The following is a 19,124-nucleotide window of genomic DNA, read 5'->3' on the forward strand; positions in this document are numbered from 1 at the left end:
GGGGGGGGGGGGGGGGGGGGAAGGGGATGAGAAAGTGGACGAAGAAAGGGAGGGCAGGCTGTGGGGGAGGGAAGTTGGAAGCACCCACTTTTGATGGGATCAAAGTAGAGAATAGAACAAGTGGGAGGTGGGATAGGAGGGAGGGAAATATAGTCAGTCTTTTACAATATATCTACTATGTTATTGTTTTGCATTAGCCACACACGTACAACCTATACTGAACTGTTTATCTTCCCAGTAAGGGTGGGTGACAAGGAAGGAAGGGAATGAATCTGGAATTGAAAGTTTTAAAATCAAATATTCAAATATATATATGTATATACATGTGTGTGTGTACTATTATTAATACCATCTTACATGTAATTGGGAAATAAGATATACAGGCATTGAGGCATAGAGATCCACTGGAAAAGTCGAAAGGGGTATGGGAGAAGATATGGGAGAGATCAGATTGGAGGAGGGGATATCCAGTGGGATTGCTATTTTGGGGTGGTGGGTAGTAGAAAAACGGGGAGAAAATTTGCAGCTCAAAATCTGGTGGAAACGAATGATGTAAATCAGAAGTTAATAAAGCATTAAAAAAAAGAAAACAAAGAAAAAGAAGAATGCTTTAGCAATACCAAAAATAGAAGTATAATACAAGCATTTCTACAAAATCATATTCCTGAAGATCCTCTAAAGAGATTGATAGCTTATAGTATACCGGTTATTCTTTAATGAATGTATTCATTTTAGCAAGAAACCACATTTTTATAGAATAACAATATTTACTTTACTGGAGTCACAGATTTCTAAAAGAGATTATAGTCTCTCTCTGTATCATAAGAGAGGAAGTGCAAAGGGGGGGAAAAGGCTTTGCCTTATAATAGGAGACAATGTTACTTGAAAGTAGGCTACTATACAACCTGATCTGCTCAGAAGATTCAAGTTTTTTTCTGACTTCCTTAATAGACTGGTCAATTTAGTTTTAATACTCTTACCACCCACTTAATCTGTCCATTCATTTGATACATACCAACTATCTCAATAATAAAACTAAGAGATTTATTTTTTGTGGAAACTCCCCCCAACAGCAGCTCATCTATCACTTAGGAAAGTTACTATTATGGTAATGCAAACAAAAACACTATTAAAAGGCTGTCAAAGTCTAGTTAATTGTAACACTCTTGATCCAAGAGCATTAGACAAAAGGCCTCACTAAGAAGCACAATGATATTTCTCTTGGTTTTGCTCAAATGTTTCTGTTGTGAGAAAAGTTCAAAGAAGGTATATGGAAAGGTTGATTATAGTATAAAAACAAAAAGCAAAACCTTTTAAAAATTCAAAGCCCATTTCAGGATAGAATCTAAATATTGATATGACAAACTGAATTACATGACAAATGTTTCATCAAAAAATACCTATAGTAAACCCTCAATTAACAGAAATGCTCAGGGAACAATTACCATTATTTGGGCCCAGACTTCTAACTTCAATGATTAGACAACACCTAGTATAAAAACTTCTTTCATCAATGAAAACTGGCAACAACCCCCATGTAACTTATAGTCTCTGAAAGTTGCCTAGGGATAATGAGAATTTGGCGAGCAGCCAGGAAGACTGGGAGGTCTTAGTGCCTTCCTATGGCCACGAAGTTGATATATATCAAGCAGGGTTCCAATGGAGAACTTCCATACTCCAAGGCTGGCCCTTACATGCATTGTACCATGCTATCTCACTGTTTTTATTAGCTAGATTTTCCAAGTATCCAAACACTGATCTCCAAGCCTTTCTATCCTCAACTCTTGTTATTAAAAATCCTTTAAAAATACATTAAACTTTGTCACACAAAGTCATTTTTTAAAAACCACCAAATATTTTGCAGTACCTTAAGATCTACATACTGAAATAAATTATATGAGATGCAGAGGGCATAAGAGGTTGGGCTAATTATTTATTCCAGGACATACTCTGAAAACTTTTTAAAATTAAATTCCTGATGCTTATTGTCTCACTCTTTCTTGTGTCTATTTGTCTCTGTCTCCTCACTCTCCCTCATCTCACATATCCATTCAGACAGAAGTCTTGTCAATTCTACTTCTGTGACACTTCTCCTAACCATTACCTTTTCTCCAATCATTCTCCAATCATGCTAATTCAAGCCCTCATCATCTTGAGCATGGATTACTGCAATTGCCTTCTAATTAGTTTTTTGGTACAAATCTCTTCCTATTCTCCCATTCATACTCCAAAGGGCTTTCAAACAAAATATTCTTGCTTGCCATCTTTGGATGGGAGATAGGGGAGAGATGGGAAGAAAATCTGTTAACTCAAAATCCTTGGGAAATGATTATTGAAAACTAAAAATAAACTTTAAAAAATATTCCTTAAATACAGGTCTAACCATGCCATTTCCCAACAAGTTCCAGTGGCTTTCTACTGTTTTTAGGATCAAACACAAACTCCTCTATTTAGCATGTAAAACCTTTCACAACCTTGCTCCAGCCTACCTTTCCAGCTTATTACATATTATTCCCCTTAAAAACTGGCCTTCTTGAGGTTCATCACATACTACATTCCATCTCCATTATCCATGCCATCACATAGGCTGTCCTCTATTCTTGGAATGAACTCCCTCCTTGACTCTTGGATTCCCAGCTTCCTTTAAAGTTCAGCTACATAAAGTCTTTCCCAATTTTCCCCAGCTTCCAGTGCCTTCCCCTCATACCAAAATTACCTTTTATTTACTTTGAATTATATTACACATATAGGTTCCAAAAATCTTAATGCAGCTTAAAATTTAATAGCTTTAAATAAGCTTTAATAGACTGCACTAAGACTTTAGGGCATGCTGTAAACTTATATTTGTACATGCTGTGCCCCACTCACAAAATAATATAAACTCCTAGAGAAAAGCAACTGTTTAATTTATGTCTTTGTATGGCCAGCACCTAGGGCAGCACTTGACACATAGTAGACATTAAATAAATATTTGTTAATTGGATGATTCTCCTAAAAATAGAAGGACCATCTATTTTGCCTTCCTTTGTATCTCTAGTGATTAGCACAGTGCCTGGTACATAGCAGTCACTTAGTAAATGCTAATTATCTTTTAGTTCATATTCGGTTGTTAGTTGAATATTCCAGATAGTTGTGTTTTGGTTAATCTAGGTTTTATTGTATTTTATACTTATTAGTTCAAGAAAAATTATTTAACAATGACACACATTGGGTAGGGTACTTGGACTTGAAGACCTAGGTTCAAATCCCACATCAGGCACTGGCTATGTTACCCTAGTCAAATCACTTAACTTCTCTATGTCTTACTTTCCTCATCTGTAAAAAAATGAAGGGGTTAAACCTGATAGCCTCTAACATTCCTTCACTCTAAATTTACAATCCTATAATTAGATTTTCAAAATAGCCTATAAAATAAATCTGCTTCAACTCAAGTCATGAAGGCATAAGTAATATATTGTCTCAAGAACAGAGAGGCAAGAGACTTCTCCTTGACACCAACCTCAATTTTTTTCTTTCATATATGCTACTATACAATTCAAGAGAAGAATAATTTTCCTGGAATTCTACTTTTTTATGATGCCAGAAAGGGAACACAACAGTTAATATAGGGGGAGCACAGCATAAGCATGTGACTGGACAGTCACAGAAACCTACCATCACTTCAATGCCACATTGCTCAGTTATAAAAGGTGAACAATTTAGTGGTTCACATGCTAGTATAAAATTTATTTGCTGGGCAACCTCCAGCCTCCTTCATGATTTATATCTGGTCACTGGACCCTAATGGCTCTGGATGAGAAAGTGAGGCTGGTGACTTTTCACAGTCCTCCCTCACTTAAATCCAATTCACTTGCAAGTCATGGCATCACCTTCCTGACATCAGGTCCTCTTCTAGAATGGACAAAACACACACACACACACACACACACACACACACACACAGAGTAAAGGAAAATATTCAATTTTCTTTAGAGGCTCCTTCTTTCTGTTCTTCCCCCTCCTGATTAAAAGCCTCATATTCAAGTTGTGAAAGTAGTTTAAACATCCCCCAAAAGATTTTACAAGTGAATTTCACTACAGCACCACAAAAATGGAGATAAAACATGAATATTTCATGCTAGGTTTTTCGATGAAGAACCTTTTGATGCTGCAAGAAAAAATGGGCTGGTTGATTTTAGAAAATCATGGAAAGACTTGCATGAAATAATGAAGAATGAAATAAGCGAAGTGAAGTAAGTGAAAGAACCAAGAGAATATTGTTCAAGTGTTCAATGAATAACTGAAAAACAAAGTCTTACAAATACTCAAATAAGCTACAAAGGAACTATAATGACAGCTACTATTCACCTGAATTATCTTAGAGTTAAAATAACCTTATAAATACTGAATCTCCAATAATGAGTTAATGTTAAGAGATAGAAAAATTATTCATCTTAAAGTAATGTAAAGTATTCATATTAAAGTAATAGATGAACAACTACATAATAGTTAATAATAACTACTGCCTCAGTTAGTTAGTAACTGAAACACAGAGCAATATGGTTAAGTAAAAAATAGTTATCCTACCCTGGAATAGATTAAGACAAGATGACTACTTTTACTTATAGGAAAAGTTCTAGGTCTCATACTACTTTTTATGACTCTTGCAAGGATTTCAAGCTGTTATCTAGGCTGGTGGTTTTCAAACTTTGGGATTTATGTCCACACACCCTCACTTGTCATAGCAACCAAACCCTCTCTCCCCCCCAAAACACCCCAAAACTCCAGTATAACTTTTTTTAAGACCACAGGATCACAGATTTGGAGTCAGAAGAGACCTTTAAAGTTTTCTACCTTAAGCCCCAGATGAGGAAACAGGCTTGTCCAATGTCACATAGTTGATAAATGGTAGAGACTTAACTATAACTCAAGCCACCTGGATTCCAAATCCAGAATGCTTTCCACTACAACATATGGCTTTCAAAAAACAGTTTTCAATCTGTTCCTTTATTAAACAAATATTTATTGAGTAGTTACCACTGAAAGGCATTTTACTAAAGGATCTTGGACAAGCAGCTTAACCTTAGATAGGCATCTCTCATCTATAAAAAGAAGGGGGAGGTATTGGATTAGAAGACCTAGAAATTCCCTTTTGTATCTAAATCAATAATCTTAGGATCTGAGTTATTTTTCTTATGAAATTCTACAGATAAATTATTTATACCAGATACAAGTATAAATACTGTCATTTTAAATATTAATACTATAGCAGGTGAACCCATAGATTATTAACTAGCCTAAAAAAAAACCATTTAGCCTTGGGGTCACATTTTGAAAACTAAAGATTAAGTCCATCCTTCTATAGATAAGAAGGAAGATGCTAAAAGGTTATCATTTTCTTTAAATCTCCAATGAAAGAAATTCCAGAACTTGCAATCAAAATCTAAATTGTAATTCCCTTCTAAAACTATACACTCCGAGTAGTAAACAATAATAAAGGCAATGGTTTGCAACAAATAAAAAAACTCATATCAGTAACAACTTTTTTTTTTTGCAATATCTACATAATGAATGTCTTCTTTATTCTATCAATCTAGTTAAGTGTACTATCTAACTGCTTTCTAAAAAGCAAATTGTCAGACTATGGTACTTTGATGTAAAAATATTAATTAGGAAATAGGCTACAAAAACATATGCATACTATGACCATGTTGGATTTATACCAGGAATACAAGATTGATTCAATATAAAAAAAAAAACTAAAAACTTAAGAGACCAATTACCAAAAAGCACAAAACATGATTATATTAACTGATGCCAAAGAGCTTTTGACAAAACCCAAGGCTAGTTTCTATGAAAAATACCATAAAGCACAGGAATCAATGTACTTTTCCTTAATGTGGAAAGTAGTATTTATCTATTTATCTACAATGAAGCCCAAGAATTATATGTAATGGACAAAGATTTAGAGGTCTGTCCAATAAGATCAGTAACACAAGGATACCCATTACCACAGCCACTATTATTAACATGGTGCTAGAAATGTGAATTATAACAAGAAAAAGAAATCAAGGAAATATATACGAGGAAATAAAATTATCCCTTTTTTAGATGATATGATGTTCTATCCAGAGAACCCCAAAATATCAACTAAAAATTTATTTAAATAATACATTCAACAAAGTAGCACAATATAAAATAAAGCAACTTAAGTCATTGACATGTCAGTATATTACCAATAAAACCAAGAAGGAGAAAGAAATTCTATTCAAAATGACTACAAAATGTATAAAATACTTGGAAATCTAGTTACCAAGATATATACAACAGAACAAGAAGAATTCAACCACGAATCACTCTTTGCAGAAATAAGGACAAACAGAAAGAAATGGAGAAATATTAATGTCCATGCGTAGGCCAAGCTAACATATTAAAAATCATAATATCATCTAAATTAACTTACTTGTACAATTCCATACCAAACTACCAAATGATTATTTTGTGGAACTAAGAAAAACAATAATAAATTAATCTGAAATAATAAAAGGTCAAAAATCTCAAGGGGAAATAATGTAAAAAAGGAAGAAAGGAAGGCCTCAACAGCAGTTTTCAAATTATACTACACAGCTTTTATCATCAAAATAGTTTGGTAGTGGGTGGCACAGTGAATAGAGCACCAGCCCTGGAGTCAGGAGGACCTGAGTTCAAATCTGACCTCAGACACTTAACACAAAAAACTAGCCATGTGACCTTGGGCAAGTCACTTAACCCCAATTGCCCTACCTTCCCCCCTCCAAAAACAAAACAAAACAAAACAAAAAAGCCAAAATAGTTTGGTAGTGATTAAAAAACAGAGAGGCTAATGAGTGGAACAGACTAGATAGAAAACATACAGAAGCAAATGAACCTAGTATCTTAGTGTTTTTATAAACCAAAAGACCCTGGCTATTGGGGAAGGACTCATTATTTGACAAAACTGCTAGGAATACTGGTCAGCAATCTAGTAAAAAAAATTAGGTTTCGACCACTACCTCACAACTTATACTAAGCTCCAAACGGGCACATGACCTAAATAAAAAAAGACCACATCATAAACAAATCAGAGGAATTCAGCAAAAATTACCTCTTTGATCTGTGAATGGGAAAAAAATTCATAACCAATCAACAGAGAAGATCACAGAAGATAAAATGTACAATTTTGATTATATACAATTAAATGTTTTTGCACAAATGAATACAATGCAATTAAAGAAGGAAAACCACTAACTGGGAGAAAAGTTTCTCTAATAAAGGTCTCATTTTTATGACACAGAAGAACTTGATTCATATTTACAAGAATGAAAACCATTCCATAAATGATAAATGATCAGAGGATGTGAACAGGTAAGCTTTCAATAGCTTACTAAAAATTAAAATAAATATACTAAAAATTCTTTAAAATACTAATAATTAGAGAAACGACTGCAAATTAAATCAACTTGGAGGGTTCTATCTTATACCTTTTAGCCAAAGACAACGAAAAAGGAAAATGACAAATGTTGGAGAAACCTGAGGAAAATAGAACATTAATGCACTACTAGTGAAGTTATAAATTGACACATCTACTCTAGGAAACTAATATGGAACTATGCCCCCAAATTCACTAAACTGTGCATACCCTTTGACCCAAATATCATTACTAAGCCTATACTCCAAAGAGATCAAAAAAAGGAGAAAAGGACTCATATAAACAAAAATATATGTAACGACAGTTTTTTGTAGTAGCAAAGCCATAGAAACTAAGGGGGCTCCCCACCTACTGGGAAACGGTAAACAATTCTGCTATATGAATATAATGGAAAAATATGTAGGCAAAGAATATTTTTAATGGGAAATCACAAAAATAATTTTATCTGGATGTCAGTTTAAAAGTAAGTAGAATTTTACTTGGAATTCTAATCCTCCTGAAGAACATTCTATTGAAAGTTTGCAAATGATGAATTTCATCTGATACATAACTATCATACTGACCAATATGAAGGCAGTATGGAACTTTAATACAAATGAAAAATTACTGACTGGTCACATGAGTTAACATGGCTGGTTGGTCTTCTTATACGTTGAAGAATAGGAATTGATGTTTATTTTCATTTCTATTATTTTTAAAAGAATTAGGGGCGGCTAGGTGGCACAGTGAATAGAGCACCATCCCTGGAGTCAGGAGGACTAGAGTTCAAATCCAGCCTTAGACACTTAGCACAAAACTAGCTGTGTGACCTTGGGCAAGTCACTTAACCCCAATTGCCCTACCTTCCCCCCCTCCAAAAAAGCAAAAAAAAAATTTCAAAACATAAAAGAATTAGCAAGAAGACAGATGTGTAATAAACTGCTATGTATCTTTAAAAAATTAAGTGATACATAATAAAGTTCACACTAATTATGTCTAATGCAATAAAATATGAATCATATTCCAAACACAATAAAAACACCCAACCTTTTGCATCAAAAGTAACATTCACTGGGGTGGCTAGGTAATCCTGTGAATAGAGCACCGGCCCTGGAGTCAGAAGGACCGGAGTTCAAATTCCACCTCAGACACTTAACACTTACTGTCCGTGTGACTTTGGGCAAGTCACTTAACCCCAAATGCCCTGCCTTCCATTCCACCAAAAAGGAAAAAACAAAACAAGTAGTAACATTCAAAACACATTCATTGTATAAATTACTTTTCCCTATTAGCTTAAAGCAATTTAAAAAGATATTACAACACTACCATATTTCAATGAGATACTAAGCAACATAAAAATTTCAGGAGCCTGAATCAGAATCACTTCAGTACTACCATAAGGACTGAGATTATTTTCACAGGGTGAGTTCCGGCAGCTTAATCTTTGAATAATTGGTAGAATTAAGAAATAAAGATTCTCAAACCACTTTGCTCACCCCAGTTTCTTACCAAATAGTGGCTATAAAAAAGGTTAATTAACAAGTGGTTATATAAAGAATTTTGAAAAAGTCAAGTGTTAGTATGCTACTTAATTATAGTAAATTAATAACTAAGCCCCCCAAAAAGCTTTAGATAGTTATGATTCCTCCTCTCTAGAAAAAAGATGGACTATTGCTGGTACAAATGATATAGCTAACTTTTTCAAAATAGCATTTTAAGGTTTTCAAACTGCTTTGCATATATTATCTCATTTGAAATTAACTATTGTTTTGCTTTCAGGAAAACACAGTAACCCTGCAATATGGTTTTTGGGTTTTTGGGTTTTTTCCCCTCAAGACTAGGGTGACTGAAAGGATGGAAAACCATACATAAGATAGCAACTGAAGCAAAAGGGAATGTTTATGATGGAGAAGAGAAGATTCAAGGAGGACACAATAACAATCTTTAAGAATTTTAAGAGCTGTCATTGGGAAAAATGAAATTGTTCTCCTTGGATTTAGAAAGAAGATCTGGGAAGAATGGGTGGAAGTTAACAGAGAACAGTTTCTGCTGAGTGTAAAGAAAAACAATTAGAACTGTCCCAAAATGAAATGTTTCATGAAATAATGGACATTTACTAGTGGAGGCTGGATAAGAATTTATAGACTCTATAGATGAAATTCCTACATAATTATTCAGGACTAGATGGCCTCTGAGGTCTTTTCTAATTTTGAAATTATAAGAAACTGCACTCCCTTTAGTTTTATCTTACTTGAGCATTTTTTAAGGTTATTTAAAAAGTCACCTGGTGAGTACATTTGGGGAGGAATAACAAATGAACTAGAAATTTTAATTTGAAATTATTAAATGACATGGAATGTTTACTTCCCAACTTAGAATGTTTAACAATACTAAAAAAAATGTATATTCTAATATGATCATCAGATTGAAGATCATATTTTCTAATGGCAAATAAGAAAGGAAAAAAATCGTACTAAAACCACTATCAAGTGTCACATCAAACTGCTTATTCAAAAGCTGTGCTAATGGAGTCTAAATGTTTATTTTCTTTCATTTTTATGGTATGTATTTTCATTTTTATGTATATATACCTATATATGGACACATGCATATGAATCTATGTATACATATATATTTAGTACAATAGGACACAATCTAAAAAGTGAGCAAAATATAGGTCTTCAGTGATTTTTTTTTCAACAAGAAACCATTCCTGTCCCTGTGTCCAACCACTGCCACAATGACAAAGTGAAGAGAAAGAACATGGGGCAGCTAAGTGGCACAGTGAGCAAAGCACCAGCCCGGAGTCAGGAGGACCTGAATTCGGTTCTGGCCTCAGACATTTACCACCCACACACAAAAAAACTAGCCATGTAACCTTGGGCAAGTTACTTAACCCCAACTGCCCTCCAAAAGGCAAAAATAAAAAAAAATTTTAAAAAGAGAAAGAACACAAATTCTTTTTACCATACTATGCTACTACTAGTACCAGACCCCAAGAAGCAGAGATAGAGAGGAACAGAATCAAAGATGTCATTTCTTTTCCCATATGTCAATATTTTGCTGTGCGTGTGATCTCCTCAATGTGGGTATTCCCAACAAGGATGAAGAGTGCAACCCAACTGTGGCCCCCTCTTCTTTTGCTACACTGGCCCATGCCTTCCCATTGATTCTCCACAAGGAGCCCAGGGAGCCTTCTAGCTCTTTTGCTATCACATAGATACCAACTGTATACATCAGGCATTTATCTCTATGTCCAAATGAGCTCTTTTCCAGCCAAACATCTCTGATGACATCCTTTACAATGCTCTTGGGCAATGTTTGCTTGGCAATAAATTGCAGCCTATTCACATCCACCATTATTCTTCTTCATTGCCCTTTTAGGGGCCCTCAACTTTAATTCTTCAGGGACTATGGAACTCTATTACTTAAATCAATAAAGCATCACCAGACTCTTTAAAAATGTGGATTTATGGGGCAACTAGGTGGCACAGTGAACAGAGCACCGGCCCTGGAGTCAGGAGGACCTGAGTTCAAATCCGACCTCAGACACAAAAAACTAGCCATGTGATCTTGGGCAAGTCATTTAACCCCAACTGCCCTCCAAAAAGCAAAAAAAAAAAAAAAATAAAGTGGATTAAGGAAAAAAAAATATATATATATATATACATACACACACATAAAGATACATACATGCTGCTCTTGTGCACTTCTCAAAAAAATAGCTACAGGAGTAGTCTCCTGACATATATTTCAGAGATGCTTAGCATGTAGCAGTGGATGATACTGACTTAGCTCTTTTTCCCTATGTATTTCATTAGGAATGTAATAACTTATTGAAAAGTCAATTGATTTTTCCCTGTATCTGGGAATTTAGTTGTGTGTCAGTTTGTGTGTGTGTATGTGTGTGTGTGTGTGTGTGTGTGTGTGTGTGTGTGTGTGTGTGTGTAGTATGACAGAAGGATTATAAGGAGTAAGAGAAAATCTAACAACTGAAAAGAACTGAGAATGACACAACAGCTTGGCAAAAATTATTCAGGTGAACTATTTGACTGGTAGTCACTGAGCCTGAAGATGGCTCCCATTTCTGTGTTGTTGGCTAAGCATATGCCAAGCCAAAGGGCATCCCCACCCTTTCTTTTACTTTCTATTAGCCATTGTTTTGAATCAACTAGTGTTTTACTTGGAATGAAGGTCTGTATAAATCCATTTCAGAGAACTATCCAGAGCTTAATATGGTTCTGGTGGGCACAAGTTTGCTAAAAGAGTGTGCAGAAAGGTGGGTGGGGCCACAAGGGCAAAGAAAAGGCAGCGGCTTGCCTGAGCTCTCCCAAATCCCACTGAACATCTTTAAACAATACCATAAAATAAATCCTGGAACAGCAGAACCCATGAAAGGATGGGATGAAATAATTTTCCAAGCAATTAAAATTTAGAAGGTCTGCAGGAAAGATCTGTAGAACTTGGAGAAGGGGAGTGCAGTTCAGTGCAGGCCATGTCAGCACAGACAGGCCCCAGCAAACCAGGAGCAGTCCTTGGGAGCCACTGAATCAAGCAGCAGCTTCTTCAGGAGTTATCAGCCCACAGATGGTAAGGGGGTCAAACAATTGATCAGAAGTAGATAACAGGGGTCTCTTTGCGTCTTGGGGGGGGGGGGGGCTTGTCACAGTTCCAGAAACATAAAATAGCACATGTGGTCACTCACAGATCAGAGTACAGGTCACAGGAGTAGTAAACACACCTCTCCTTAGATCATAACACCTTGGAAGAAATGAAAACTTACAGGTCCCTGGAGGAATCTCTGAAAACAGGTGCACAAACCCCCTGAAGCTTCCGACAGTGCACCCTCCACCCTATAAGGAGGGTTCTACTTTAGCAAAGAGTTGAAAATTTTAAAAATAGATGGGAAAAATGAACTAACAACAGAAAAAAAATCTGACCATAGAAAGTGACTATGGTGACAAAGAAGAACAAAACACATACTCAAAAGAAGATAACAAAGTCAAAGGTCCAACATCCAAAGACTCCAAAAAAGATATGAATTGGTCTCAGGTCATGGAAGAGCTCAAAAAGGCTTTTGCAAATCAAGTAAGAAAGGTAGAAGGAAAATTGGGAAGAGAAAGGAGTGATGCAAGAAAATCATGAATAAAGAGTCAAGAGCTTGGTAAAGGAGACAAAAAAAATGCTTAAGGACAAAACACCTTAAAAAACAGAATAGGCCAAATGGTAAAAGAGGTACAAAAAGTCAATAAGGAGAAGAATGCCTTGAGAAAAGCCCAACTGAAGAAATGGGGGAAAAAAGGACAAAAATTCACTGAAGGAAAATCTCCTTATAAAGTAGAATTGGTCAAATGGTACAAAAGCTCACTGAAGAAAATAATTCCTTAAAAATTAGAACTGAACAAATGGAAGTTAGCGATTTTATGAGAAATCAAGAAACAACAAAACAACCCAAAGAATGAAAAAAATAGAACACTATGTAAAATATCTCCCTAGAAAAACAAAATGACCTGGAAACTAGGTCAAGGAGAGATAATTTAAAGATTATTGAATTATTTGAAAGTCATGATCAATAAAAGGGCCTAGACATCATCTTTCAAGAAATTATCAAGAAAAACTGCCCTCATATTCTAAAACCAGAGGGTAAAATAGAAACTGAAAGAATCCACCAATCATCTCCTGAAAGAGACCCCAAAATGAAAATTTCCAAGAATATTACAGCCAAATTCCAGAGTTCCCAAGTCAAGGGCAGAATATTGCAAGCAGCCAGAAAGAAACGATTCAAGTATCATGGAGTCAGTCAGGCTGAGATTTAGATTTAGCAGTTTCTACATTAAAGAACTGGATTTAGGGGCAGCGAGGTGGCATAGTGAATAGAGCACTGGCCCTGGAGTCAGGAGGACTTAGGTTCAAATCTGGCCTCAGACACTTAACACAAAAAATAGCCATGTGACCTTGGGCAAGTCACTTAACCCCAAATGCCCTCCAAAAAGCAAAAAAAAAAAAAAAATTGGATTTGAAACATAATTTTATAGAGAGTAAAGGAAATAGCTGCTAGGATTACAACCAAGAACCAGCTACCCAGCAAAACAGTATAATCCTTCAAGGGAAAAAATTGATACTCAATGAAATAGAGGACTTTGAAGCATTCTTGATGAAAAGACTAGAGTTGAATAGAAATATAACTTTCAAGTACAAGATTCGAGAAGCATAAAAAAGATAAACAGGAAAGGGAAATAATAAGGTTAAACTGTTTATATTCCTACATGGGAAGATGATACTTGTAACTCATAAAAACTTTCTCATTATTAGGGCAGTTAGGAGTATATTATAGACAGAGGGCACAGGTGTGAGTTGAATATGAAGAGATGATATCTAAAAAAATAAAATTAAGGGGTGAGAAAGAGGAATGCACTGGGAGAAAGGGAAAGGGAGAGGTAAAATTACCTCACATAAAAGAGGCAAGAAAAAGCTTTTACAGTGGAAGGGAAGACGGAGAAGAAATGAACCTTACTCTCATCAGAACTGGTTCAAAGAGGAAATAACATACACACTCAATTGGGTACAGAAATATATCTTACTCTAAAAGAAAGTAGGAGGGAAGGGGGCAAAAAAAAGGAGGGGTGATAGAAAGGAGGGTAAATTGGGAGCAATGATAGCTAGAAGCAAAACACTTTTGAGAAGTGACAGAGTGAAAGGAGAGAGAATAAATGGGGTGGGAGGGAATAGGAAGGAAGGGAAGTACATTTAGCAACCATAAGGGTGAAAAAAATGCTTGAAGCAAGTTTCTCTGATAAAGGCCTCATTTCTCAAATATGTAGAGAACTAAGTCAAATTTATAAAAAATAAAAGCCATTCCCCAACTGTTAAATAATCAAAAGACATGAAGTTTTCAGACAAAGTAATCAAAGCTGTCTATAACCACATGAAGAAATGTTCTAAATCACTGTTGGAGAAATGCAAATTAAAATAATTCTGAGATACTACCTCACACCTATTAGATTGGCTAATTAGAAAAGAAAAATGACAAATGTTGGAGGGGATGTGAGAAAAATGAAACATTAATGCACTGTTAGTGGAGTTGAGAACTGATTCAAACCATTCTTTACAGCAGTCTGGAACTATGCCCAAAAGGCTATAAAACCATGCATATACCCTTTGACCTAGCTAAGGTCTGTATCTAAATAGACAAAAAAAACAAAAAGGAAAGAGACCTATATGTACAAAAATATTTATAGCAGCATTTCTGGTGGTAAAGAATTGGAAACCGAGGGGATGCTCATCAACTAAGGAATGGCTGAACAAACTGTTATGTGATTGTGATGGAATACTACTGTGCTATAAGAAATGATGAGGATCTCAGAAAAACCTGAAAAGACTTAAATGAGCTGATGCAAAGTAACAGCAATATGACTTATGATGAAAAATGTTATCCATCCCCAGAGAAAAAACTGATAGTGTCTGAATACAGACGGAAGTATGCCTTTTTTACTTTATTTTTCTTGAGGTTTTTTTTGTCTGTGTCTTCTTTCACAGCATGATTAATATGGAAATGTTTTATATGACTACACAAGTATAACCTATATTGAACTGCTTGCCTTCTCAATGAGTGGGGTGGTAAGGGAGGAAGGGGAAAGAATCTGGAGCTCAGAGTTTTAAAAATGAATGTTGGAAATTGTTTTTGCATGTAACTGGGGAAAAATAAAATACTAAATAAATTTTTTAAGTGTGCAGAAGTAGAGGACTTACTTAGCCCAGGAACTGTGCAGACCAAGACACATTCAAGTCCAGATGTCTAGAAATCAAGGATATTTGACACCCATAGTCCATACCAGTATGAGCATATCTAGGGCAACACAAACTGCTTGCAAACTAACCTGGCCTTTCAAATTTGAAGAGATAGATATTTCTAAGATTTTATAGCTGCATTTTTGTATGGAAAACTAAATTTTATGAAGTATTACAAAATCATTCATTTGTCCATGGGTTGCAATGAAATATTAGCAATGGCAGGAAAAGTAAGGAGGTCACTGGTTGGGGCAATGGTGGAGAATGACTAGTTGTGTTGTTACCTTTAGTGGTGTTCAAGATTGGACAGAAACCATAATGTAAAGCAAACTGGAAATAACTGTCCATCTTTCAGAACCAAAGAATGAAATTATGTGTAAGAGATCAAACACAAAAATCATATGTTCTATAATACAAAGATACACAAATGTAAATAGAAAATTTACAAAGAAAAGTAAGATTGGTAAGTTACTTTTTAAAAAAATCTACAAGACCAGAATAACAATAACTTTCCCCATATTTTTTAATTTCAACAGGATACACCCTATTAGCCACTAGAGGGAGTTTGAAATAAAAATATATATTTTACCTCCTTTTAGTCCCTATATATCCTTTCTTGAATTAAGATTAGGACCAGTGGTAATTTTTAAAGTATATAAAACAGGACGTACATTAACAATAAATTTTTAAAAATTATTTTAGTGTGAGTTTCATCATGAAATTGTCTTAAACAGTTAATATATTTATTTACAAGAGAACTCTTGTAATTCATTTCCTAATATGAATTTTATATACAGTACTTGCTGAGATGCTTGAATTCCATAACATGAAATGCAGAATATCTAGACAAACCAAATCCAATATGAAATTCATTTATTGGAGTATTCACTTTTCCTAAGTGATTAATGAAGTAGAAATGAAGCTAAACTCTGAAAATATAAGCATGACAACTACTATGTCAAATCCAAAGAGCACCATGATAGTCTGTATGTAAACCAAATAAATGAAATATGGAAATGCAAATTATTCCGTATTCTATTGCAGTTTAAAATCTCTGTTCATGGTCAAAATTAAAGTCCACAAATCAGAGTATTCCATTAGCTTTTGTTTTCTTGAATTAAAAAATAAGTTGTTACTTCAAAAAGGTCATTGAATATATGAAAGGGCAAAGAAATATAACTATTTCACACAACTTTATTCATTCTTAACTTTAGAAGCAATCTTTTTTTTTTTTAGTCAAGTGTTTTAACATTTGAATCTAGATTATTTTTCTTCCCTAACAAGTCTTAAAGCAAGATCAGATTGGAGGCATCTCAAAGGACTTATTTCTAAAATGCAACCTCGATTAAGATGTTCCCATGTTAATCTTTAAATATTTATAGCAAATACATTCAACAATATAGTCTCTTTTCCTTCTATTCCTTTTTCACACCTTCAGCCCGACAAAAATAAAAAACCCTCACCAAGATACTGAAATGCAATCCTGAATGGAACTGCATTACTCTGACATTGGGAATCATAAGAATGAACCGATAATGTGTGGTTGAACAAGTTTCCCTTTTCGTTTTTATTTTCATCTTCAGTTTTTGGGGTTGCCTGTTTAGACAGTACATATGTGTATATGCACTCACCAATGTACACATACATACAATGTGTGTACAAATGTGTATACATATACACACAAACATGCATATACAAATGCACACACATATGCAGATACATAAATATACATTATCACATACATATATCCTTACAGGCATATACATACATATATACACAGACCTGTATACACTCCCATTTAGTCATACACATATATATATGAGCACATATCAGGAGGCACACATATAAATATACATATACACGCTAGTATGACTAAAGGCACACACATATAAATACACATATATACACATGCGGGCATGAATAGAGAGGCACACATATACATATACGAACATATACATGTACAAACATACACCTATTCCCCTCCACGGGCACAAATACACCTATATATATATACATGCGCTGGCACACAATCTACACATACAGGCCAATGCATACATTTACACATATACATATATTAACACGCAGGCACAGAACACACACATACACACAGGCTGGCATACCTGCAGGCACACATATATGTGTCTGTGTATGTATTATACATAAACGATATATACACACAGACACGCGCCGGCACACACACTCTCACTCTCTAATGCCTGAAAGTTTTCCCAGTGCCTAACAGTCGCGATTGCTGGAAACAACAAACTAAGGACATCCTTCCCGGGCCAGGTCCCAGCCTCCTTCACTGCCCGACTCTGCTCCCCAGAACACCGCGCTTCCACGCTCCTCACCCAAAAGGGAAATCCCAGGCTCCGTCCACCGCGCTGCCGCCCAAGCACCCCCAGGGAGGCGCCGCGGGACTGTCAGAGTGGCTGTCAGCAGCGCCCCGAGGCACAAAAAGGCCAAGGGGCAACCTGCCACTTCCACCTCCCTTTCGGTTCCGCGGCCGAAGCAGCACACGCGTGGAGGGAGTCCGAGCTCGGAACTCCCTCCTGGCCCGGCCCGGCCCGGCTCTCGGCTGGCCGGATGAGGCGGGGGCGGCCACGCTGCTCCAGAGCCCGACGGGCACTGGCAGCGGGGGAGGAGGGATGCTCACTGGGCCGCGAGAGCGCCGGCGACAGGGCGGGGGTGACCAAGAGCCCAGGGCAACTCGGACGCCCAATCGGGCTGCGCTCCAAACGTGCCTTGAGTAGTGACAGAAATAAAGTGGGTCACAAGGCCTAGCGGGTCCCTGAGGAAACACCCTCGGTCCCCCGGCTCTCTGCTCCGCCCCCAGCCTCCGCCCCCCCCTCCCGCCAGGTAGCCCCGGCTCGCCGCGGGGGGAGGGGTGTCCCCTCCTCGGGCGGGCCCCAGAGCCAACTCCTGGAGAGAGACTCTCCAGCCCGGCTGTCAAACTTTGAGGTGCGCCCCCGCCCCCGCGCCGGCCGGCCCCCTGCCCTCCCCAGCGCCCTCCGTGCTCACCGTGCGAACGGCTGGCGGCTCCAGCGGGCTCTGGCGGCTTCTTCCCTCTCCCCCCTCCCCCCACCCCGCCGTGTGGCTGCGGCAGCTGCTGCCTCTCCCAAAGAGCCCCCGACACACCACAAGCTTCCACCGCCAGCAGCAGCAGCACCCGAGGCCTGCGAGTAGTACCCGCAGTCACCGCCGCCGCGGTTGCTGCTGCTGCGGCCGCCGCTGCGGCCACCCCACTCCTCTTTCTCCTTCCCCTCCTCTTTTTTCCCCTCCCCTCATCCGCCGGCAATGCTAGGACGCATGCGCCGCCAAGTCAAGCCTACCGGCAACCGACAGGCCCCGGGCCCAGCCGCCCTGGCTAAGCTTGCCCGCAGCGCGCACGCGTAGGGAGCGGACCTTTTTTTTTTTTTCCCTAATTTTTTTTTTAATCGGCAAGCCGCAAATCAAATCTGTGATTGAGCATCTCACCCTGCGCATGTGCCGACTGCCGTCCTCGCCGGCAGTGGAGGCCCAGCCCGCCCTCGCCTGGTTCTCTCAGCCATGCCTCCAAGGCTCCCCTAGTCTTTTGGTGCGCATGCGGATTCCTGGATGAGTGCGCTCGAGACCGGAGGGGTGAGGGATTCTGGTTTGCTCGGCTTTCGCGTCGGCCGTGCGCCTGCGCGGGCTCTAGCGGTTTCCCTCCTCCTCTCGCTTCTCGCCTTCCCCTCCTCCCACCCGGCTATAGCTCTGTCCCTATTCTCCCAGACTGGACGGGGGAAGAGGAAGCTGGGGTTTTCCCGGAGGTCTCTCCTGCCTTCCTTCCCAGCATTTGGCAGGAACGGATCCCGTTACTGGAAAGCCGGGAGGTGGGGTTCTGGAGTGGCTTTCCCAAGGACAGAGATCCTGCCTCTTAAGAAAGTCTTGGACCAAACGGAGGCTGAGA

General features: G+C 37.7%; 1 protein-coding gene across 4 annotated transcripts in view; it reads right to left on the bottom strand.

The window, feature by feature from the left end:
• Positions 1-18,810, bottom strand: part of CLOCK (clock circadian regulator) — a 121,904-nt gene extending 103,094 nt beyond the window's left edge. For 3 of the 4 annotated variants that reach the window (XM_069105260.1, XM_069105261.1, XM_069105258.1), the window contains exon 1: positions 18,215-18,508. The gene's annotated coding sequence lies outside the window, so the exon portion shown is untranslated. Of the gene's footprint in view, positions 1-18,214; positions 18,509-18,670 lie in introns of those variants that run through there. The other variant, XM_069105259.1, reaches the window with a different exon arrangement.
• Positions 18,811-19,124: the final 314 nt, after the last annotated feature.

Source organism: Petaurus breviceps, unplaced genomic scaffold (genome assembly GCF_028583685.1).
Source record: "Petaurus breviceps papuanus isolate PSGF00001 unplaced genomic scaffold, PetGlider_PUasm1.0 76, whole genome shotgun sequence".
Classification (NCBI taxonomy): Eukaryota; Metazoa; Chordata; class Mammalia; order Diprotodontia; family Petauridae; genus Petaurus; species Petaurus breviceps.